At 47.2% G+C, this 7956-nt stretch overlaps 2 long non-coding RNA genes across 3 annotated transcripts in view; one reads left to right on the top strand and one right to left on the bottom strand.

The window, feature by feature from the left end:
• The first annotated feature begins 3284 nt into the window (after positions 1-3284).
• Positions 3285-4719, top strand: LOC115205285 (uncharacterized). Its single transcript, XR_003880577.1, has 2 exons — positions 3285-4107; positions 4673-4719. It is a non-coding gene; the product is annotated as an uncharacterized LOC115205285 (long non-coding RNA).
• Positions 4115-7956, bottom strand: part of LOC115205284 (uncharacterized) — a 30744-nt gene continuing 26902 nt past the window's right edge. The window contains exons 5-6 of one of the 2 annotated variants that reach the window (XR_003880576.1): positions 7428-7549; positions 4115-4703 (exon numbers count right to left, since the gene is read on the bottom strand). This is a non-coding gene — a long non-coding RNA (uncharacterized LOC115205284). The remainder of the gene's footprint in view (positions 4704-7427; positions 7550-7956) is intronic. The other variant, XR_003880575.1, reaches the window with a different exon arrangement.

Raw genomic sequence — 7956 nt, 5'->3', positions numbered from 1 at the left:
TCAAAGCAGCGTCACCATAACATGCCTTAGGAAGCATTAAGCTATAGTACGTTACTTTAATGTATGATAGCATGGCCCCTGTACGCTTTGATGTGCTCACTGTTTTAATACTTTATTAATAATAACACACTGCTTCTACTGCTGCTGTTCTGTTCTGTTCCTCCTTCCTTCCCTCCACCCCTCCCTGGGTCTGGTCTCTGGGTTGGACTGTCGGTGTGCTTGTGATTAAAGACAATGATACGGACCCGGAGATGAAGAGTGCCAGGAGAACCTATCAGAGAGCACTGGGTGTAAGGTACTACTCTCCTATTGGCTGCTGTTGGAATCAGACACGTCTTCATTCTTCTTCCATCCAGCCTTCTTCTTCCATCCAGCCAAGCCCCAGGGAAGTGTCAGAATTGTAATCCATGTCTTTTGTGTGTGTGTGTGCACGTGTGTGTGCACGTGTGAGTGTGTGTGTTTGAGTGGAGTGTGCAGGTGTGTGTGCAGGTGTGTATGTGTGCGGTAAACATCTTATAGACAGTGCTTAGACACTGAGAACACTAACCCTCCTCCAAGCCTGGCCCAGACACAGTGTTGGGAATGCTGGCAGATTTCAAGGTAATGTCTTCTTCCAGCTACTTCAGCAGGACATCATCTCATTATGAATGAGTGAGACTGGCTACACCCCAGTAAGCTTTATGCATGGATTTGTTATGGTGCTCACATTTGTAACAATGATTTCTCACTGGCTTGCTCTAACTCCTATTTATTCCAGTCATGCATTTTATACAACACTCGAGTAAAATTCAGATTCGACACCACACCAAAAAAATACACTCAATGATCACACTTTAAAAAACGTGTTTATTTTTTCCTCGTTCATTTAGCGGCTGATGTTGTTATTTACACCCCTGACAATGGTGAGGAACTCTGCTCAGTCTGTGTCTCCTGTTTTAATGTGGTTGGGTACCTAACACAGCTGTCAGTCACCACCACTCAACATTCATTTTTCACAGTGTGTTACCTTGCATTACTTTCTGTTATATTCAGCAATCACCCCATTTCAATTAAAAACGTTTCCAGTCAAAGAATCCATGCATCGACACTAGTTAAAAATAAATATTTTAGGGCCTCCCGAGTGGCGCTGTGGTCTAAGGCACTGCATCGCAGTGCTAGCTGTGCCACTAGAGATTCTGGGTTCGAGTTCAGGCTTTGTTGCAGCCGGCCGCGACCGGGAGACCCATGGGGTGGCGCACAATTGGCCCAGCGTCGTCCAGGTTAGGGGGAGGGTTTGGCCGGCAGGGATGTCATTGTCCCATTGCCCACTAGCGACTCCTATGGCGGGCAGGGCGCAGTGCGCGCTGACACGGTCGCCAGGTGTACGGTGTTTCCTCCGACACATTGGTGCGGCTGGCTTCCGGGTTAAGCGAGCATTGTGTCAAGAAGCAGTGCGGCTTGGTTGGGCTTTGTTTTGGAGGACGCACGGCTCTCGACCTTCGCCTCTCCCGAGTCCGTACGGGAGTTGCAGCGATGAGACAAAACTGTAACTACCATTTGGATACCATGAAAAATTGGGGAGAAAAGGGGTTAAAGAAAAAAAAATAATAATATATATATATATATATATGTATATATATATATATATATTATATATTTTTTTCTTTTACCCCATTGCTGCAAATATATACTGCTCAAAAAAATAAAGGGAACACTTAAACAACACATCCTAGATCTGAATGAAAGAAATAATCTTAAATACTTTTTTCTTTACATATTTGAATGTGCTGACAACAAAATCACACAAAAATAATCAATGGAAATCCAATTTATCAACCCATGGAGGTCTGGATTTGGAGTCACACTCAAAATTAAAGTGGAAAACCACACTACAGGCTGATCCAACTTTGATGTAATGTCCTTAAAACAAGTCAAAATGAGGCTCAGTAGTGTGTATGGTCTCCACGTGCCTGTATGACCTCCCTACAACGCCTGGGCATGCTCCTGATGAGGTGGCGGATGGTCTCCTGAGGGATCTCCTCCCAGACCTGGACTAAAGCATCCGCCAACTCCTGGACAGTCTGTGGTGCAACGTGGCGTTGGTGGATGGAGCGAGACATGATGTCCCAGATGTGCTCAATTGGATTCAGGTCTGGGGAACGGGCGGGCCAGTCCATAGCATCAATGCCTTCCTCTTGCAGGAACTGCTGACACACTCCAGCCACATGAGGTCTGGCATTGTCTTGCATTAGGAGGAACCCAGGGCCAACCGCACCAGCATATGGTCTCACAAGGGGTCTGAGGATCTCATCTCGGTATCTAATGGCAGTCAGGCTACCTCTGGCGAGCACATGGAGGGCTGTGTGGCCCCCCAAAGAAATGCCACCCCACACCATGACTGACCCACCGCCAAACCGGTCATGCTGGAGGATGTTGCAGGCAGCAGAACGTTCTCCAAGGCGTCTCCAGACTCTGTCACGTCTGTCACGTGCTCAGTGTGAACCTGCTTTCATCTGTGAAGAGCACAGGGCCAGTGGCGAATTTGCCAATCTTGGTGTTCTCTGGCAAATGCCAAACGTCCTGCACGGTGTTGGGCTGTAAGCACAACCCCCACCTGTGGACGTCGGGCCCTCATACCACCCTCATGGAGTCTGTTTCTGACCGTTTGAGCAGACTCATGCACATTTGTGGCCTGCCGGAGGTCATTTTGCAGGGCTCTGCCAGTGCTTCTCCTGCTCCTCCTTGCACAAAGGCGGAGGTAGCGGTCCTGCTGCTGGGTTGTTGCCCTCCTTCGGCCTCCTCCATGTCTCCTGATGTACTGGCCTGTCTCCTGGTAGCGCCTCCATGCTCTGGACACTACGCTGACAGACACAGCAAACCTTCTTGCCACAGCTCGCATTGATGTGCCATCCTGGATGAGCTGCACTACCTGAGCCACTTGTGTGGGTTGTAGACTCCGTCTCATGCTTCCACTAGAGTGAAAGCACCACCAGCATTCAAAAGTGACCAAAACATCAGCCAGGAAGCATAGGAACTGAGAAGTGGTCTGTGGCCCCCATCTGCAGAACCACTCCTTTATTGGGGGTGTCTTGCTAATTGCCTATAATTTCCACCTGTTGTCTATTCCATTTGCACAACAGCATGTGAAATTTATTGTCAATCAGTGTTGCTTCCTAAGTGGACAGTTTGATTTCACAGAAGTGTGATTGACTTGGAGTTACATTGTGTTGTTTAAGTGTTCCCTTTATTTTTTTGAGCAGTGTATATATATATATATATTTACCCTATTGCTGCCAATGTAAGGGCTCGATTCAATCCGTTTCGCCGAAGTTCAGCGTTATATCGCACTTACAATGTGAAGGTAATTTCCGATTGAGCTGACATATGCAAAGTTTACTGTGAATGCAGTCTACACAAGCGCGGGAACATTGCATTTAAACTTAAATCACGCTATAGCGCTGAACTTCGGTGATACGGCTTGAATCGAGCCCTTAGTCCATCACCCGGTCAACAATGTTATAGCTTGTCAACAATGTTATAGCCAGTCAACACTGGGGCTCGGGCTAGTGGCGTGACTGGGACCAGTGTGGCCCAGATTCCGCTCCTCCATGCCCAGACTGTGGCAGCTCATTCCAAGCCCCACCAGGGGCACCTGGCTCCCCTCCCTCCCTTGGCTGGATCAATGACTAGGGCCATCCCAGCCCAGAGACCAGGGGTCAGCATCAAAAGCACCCTGCCCACATCCCTGCCACCTGGTGCTCTCTTTCAGACGAGGGGGAACACTTCCACCCCTCCACCCTCTCTGAACAGGCCAGTCTGTGTGGACATGGAGCCAGAACAGGGCCGTCGTGTGATCTCCCGTGCCCCCCCTCCCCAGACGCCCCCCACAGGGAGAGGGTGAGGGGTCAACCCCATCAGACCACCACACGACTCACAGAGCCATTTGATGAGAGGATCTGTTTATGATTTCATTATGCCAGTTGAATCCTGATCCTGAGCCCTCCTCAACGTGGCAGTGATTAAGTGGTTGTTTGGAATGTGTTTGTGTCATCTGTGGTCAAAACCTTCATATTGGAAAATGTTTGCTTTCAGGGATTGGTGGATGTGAAGTGGACCTGGTCATTGAAGGTTGGTAGATGGCTATTTTCCTCACTTCATTACTGGTTCAAATGAACACATCAACAACATACTGTTATTTATGATGCCGTTTATTGGGTCGTCAATAAACGGAAGGGCAGATATGACACCATATGAACAGTTATGATAATGAATCTGACATGTTTCTGCCTTAACACAATGCATGAGTTGGACTCACAATAGGCTTTTGTTCCACTAACTCATGCAGGATAATGTACAGTGTGCCACTACCACACAGTCCTACCTAGATACACTACAAGAAAATATTCAGCCATTCTTGAAGGACAATGGAAGTTAAACACGTATGGGTTATTGTTATTAAAATAAACACGTTTGACATTGATGCCTTCATTACAGTGTTAGACTTTAATGACTGACTTTACTGACTCTTGGAAGTGTTCTATGGTCATTAAACTTTGATACAACATGAAGACTCAGTTTCTCTGTCACAGATACTGTATATCGTACAGGCTGTCAGTACATCAACTCCATGAATACGTTATTCATTTGTTTATTGAGCTCTTCTCCCATTTCTTCCCTCCATTCTCTCCTCCAGTGCGTTAGCAGATCCCAGTATGTCCCCTAGTCTTGTGAACAAGGGATGAAAAGGAGAGAAAAAAAGGTCTGATGAGTTTGGCAAAGGGAGGACGGAGGGGGAGACAGATGGCATGAAGTCTGTGTGGCTCTGGCCTGGCGCTAAAATCCTCCTCTCTCACATTCCAACAAATCCTAGCAGGAGGCTGGGGAGTCTGCCACACCACTCAGTGGATCCACGGGGTTCTCTCTGCGTCTCTCTCCTCGCTCCCCTGCACCCCCCGTAAGTCCCTGACCAAGGGTGTCAGCCCCCCAATACCATATAACCACACCTACAAATATATTAAAAGGCTACTTCAGGATTTTGCCAAAGAGGCCCTTTATCTACTTGCCCAGTCAGAGGAACTAGTGGATACTATTTTTATGTCTCTGTGTCCAGTATGAAGGACGTTCGAGGTAGTTTCGCGAGCCAATGTTAACTAGCGTTAGCGCAATGACTGGAAGTCTATGAGTATCTGCTAGCATAAAGTATCCCTTTAAGCTGTGTACAGTATATAGTATGATGGGATTTGTGAGTTTATTGGCCTGCTAGATAAGAGACACAGGAGGGTGAGAGATGGAGACTGAGGTGCTGATTGTTAGCATGGAATTGGGCAGAACCGGGCCGGGTGTGTGGGATAGAACCTATCCCTCCACTCTAGTGTCAGATCTCATTGAGTAAACATATGACCAAAGCATGAAGGCAAAGACTGTAATCCATTTATATGCGAGGAAGAAAACATAAGGAGCTTTTCAATTAGTCTTGTCATCCCCAGCTCCCGATAAGGAGGAAACGCTAGCAAGTTGAGCCTGTCATAGGCCAGACATGCCCCGCTCAGATTGCCTCGTATCCTCCTCAGTCGGTCCGTCAGCGGGCTTAAGTGTAACTGCATAGTAATCACACACAGACAGTATGCCCTACCGCTGGCCCGCGGTGACCGCATGACATCTTTATGCATTTCCAAAAAGTACATCAGCAATATGATAATCATGTTTATAATGTCATTTTTGGACTGTACTCTCTCTCTCTCTCTCTCTCTCTCTCTCTCTCTCTCTCTCTCTCTCTCTCTCTCTCTCTCTCTCTCTCTCTCTCTCTCTCTCTCTCTCTCTCTCTCTCTCTCTCTCTCTCTCTCTGCCTCTCTGCCTCTCTCTCTCTCTCTCTCTGCACTTTTCCTTCTGCTTGTCCTAATGAGTGGCTCTTCTGAGAATAGAGCGCGCTTTGAAAAGGTCACAGGAGGTTTGAGTATCACATTACTGTTAATGATAATGATAATAAAAAGAGCAATCCGTGCCAAATCTATCTCTGAGCTTTTGTCCCTCTCCATACGGAATGTGATTTATCTGCAGTTGATCATATGAATTGCTTTGCATCATTGTAAGGAAGCGTGTATCTCATTACGATACAAAGGCTGTTGTTCTATGCTAATGTGGGATGTGCCTCAGAGGCTACTATGATGAAAGGTACAGTAGTGAACCATCTGGCTCGTACAGAGAACCGTAAATGTTTTTTTATTCAGCTGTACTCATAGGGGAACCCTTTCATGAACACTTTATGGTTCCAGATAGAACCCTTTGGGGTTCCATGTACAATACCAGTCAAAAGTTTGGACACACCTACTCATTCAAGGGTTTTTCTTTATTTTATGCTTTTCCAACAGTCTTGAAGGAGTTCCCACATATGCTGAGCACTTGTTGGCTGCTATTCCTTCACTCTGAGGTCCAACTCATCCCAAACCACCGAGGGTTCTACATGGAACCCAAAAGGGTTATACCTGGAACCAAAAAGGGTTATTCTATGGGGACAACTAAAGAACCCTTCTGGAACCCTTTTTTCTAAGAGTTTCAATGCAAAATTTCAATGCAAAATTGGCCATAAACTTGTCATAAACACTTGATTTTTCGTAGGATTCTTAATTGCAGTATAGCCTACTGATAAAGCTGATTCGCATTCAACCACAAAGCCATAATAGCCATTATTATAGATAGATCTGACATTCACAAGTGGATCTGCACTGACTTTCCCTCCCTACAGCACAGAGCCAGAGACAGAAGGGTTGGCCGTCCTTCCTCAGTGGCAGGGCAGAGTGGCATCATGACATTACCATCCCCAGGCCCGCTGGCACAGATATCACCCACAGGATGAGAGAGTGGCAGGGTCGATGGCCGCATGTTGGCTCCTGGCTCCGTCCAATTCTGTCCCCTTTGTCCCCCTTGCCCCCTCCATTCCCTCTCTCAGAAAAAAAAGGCAAGATGGCTTCCGCCAGTCTCTCAGTGCAATGATCAGAGGCCAGACCTCCATTAGCTAAAGGTCAGTTAAGGCCAGCGGATAGGGTCCTGGATGTTTCCTGTGTGCGTGTCCTTTGGGGGGACCCAGACCCACTCTCAGGCCCAGCCAGGGAACATGTCCTTGTCACCGCGTTCACAGTGCTCTCTCCCCGCAGTTCCCCATGGCCATGGTAGTGGGAGGATGTCCCCCCTCCCCTCCCTGTGCTTGGTCGATGCATCCAGCAGGCTGCCCCTTTCTATATCTACCTCTATTCTGTTTGATCTCAGCCACATTATACTACACCATTGTCCCTCTCCAAAAATCAAAGACTCATTCCTTATAATTTTCTCCCTCCAATAGAATGCCACAGTAAATGAGGTGCCTGGCTCCTACTACAGATGATCACAGCGGCACAATTACATCAAATTGCCAGTCCAGACCTGTGGTTTCACATCGCCGAATGGCAGTTTACCTTATAAGCCTGTGAATGAATGGGGGATAATTGTGGTGATAAACAGTGTGGAGGCTGAGTCTGCCGTCGGGTGGGATCCATTTCCTGTGTTGTCAGGGGCACCAGTGATGGAGAGGGCTGAGCTGCACACACAGAGAAAGGCAGATAAGATTATTTGCATACACACACACACACACAGTCACACACAGATGCACACACACACACACACACACACACACACACACACACACACACACACACACACACACACACACACACACATAGATGATGATTGTCTATTGCTTCTGTCAGGTTGTGTTTTTTTTCCTCCAGCCATGGAGACCTCATCCTGGGAAATCGAGCAATTTCTGATTGAAAACAGTGCCGGTAATTAGAGCACTCACTATTTGTAACCACTTGGCATTACATTAGTATGCAAAGCTGGCAGTCAGCTAATCTGGGGGAAAACGTTTGTTTCCTTAATTGCCCTCTTAGGACAAAAGGAAAGGGAGGGGGGAGAGAATATAGTAGAATGTTAACTTCCTCCTGC

This window comes from Salmo trutta, chromosome 13 (genome assembly GCF_901001165.1).
Source record: "Salmo trutta chromosome 13, fSalTru1.1, whole genome shotgun sequence".
Taxonomy (NCBI): Eukaryota; Metazoa; Chordata; class Actinopteri; order Salmoniformes; family Salmonidae; genus Salmo; species Salmo trutta.
This window is presented reverse-complemented; position numbering and strand designations above follow the sequence as displayed.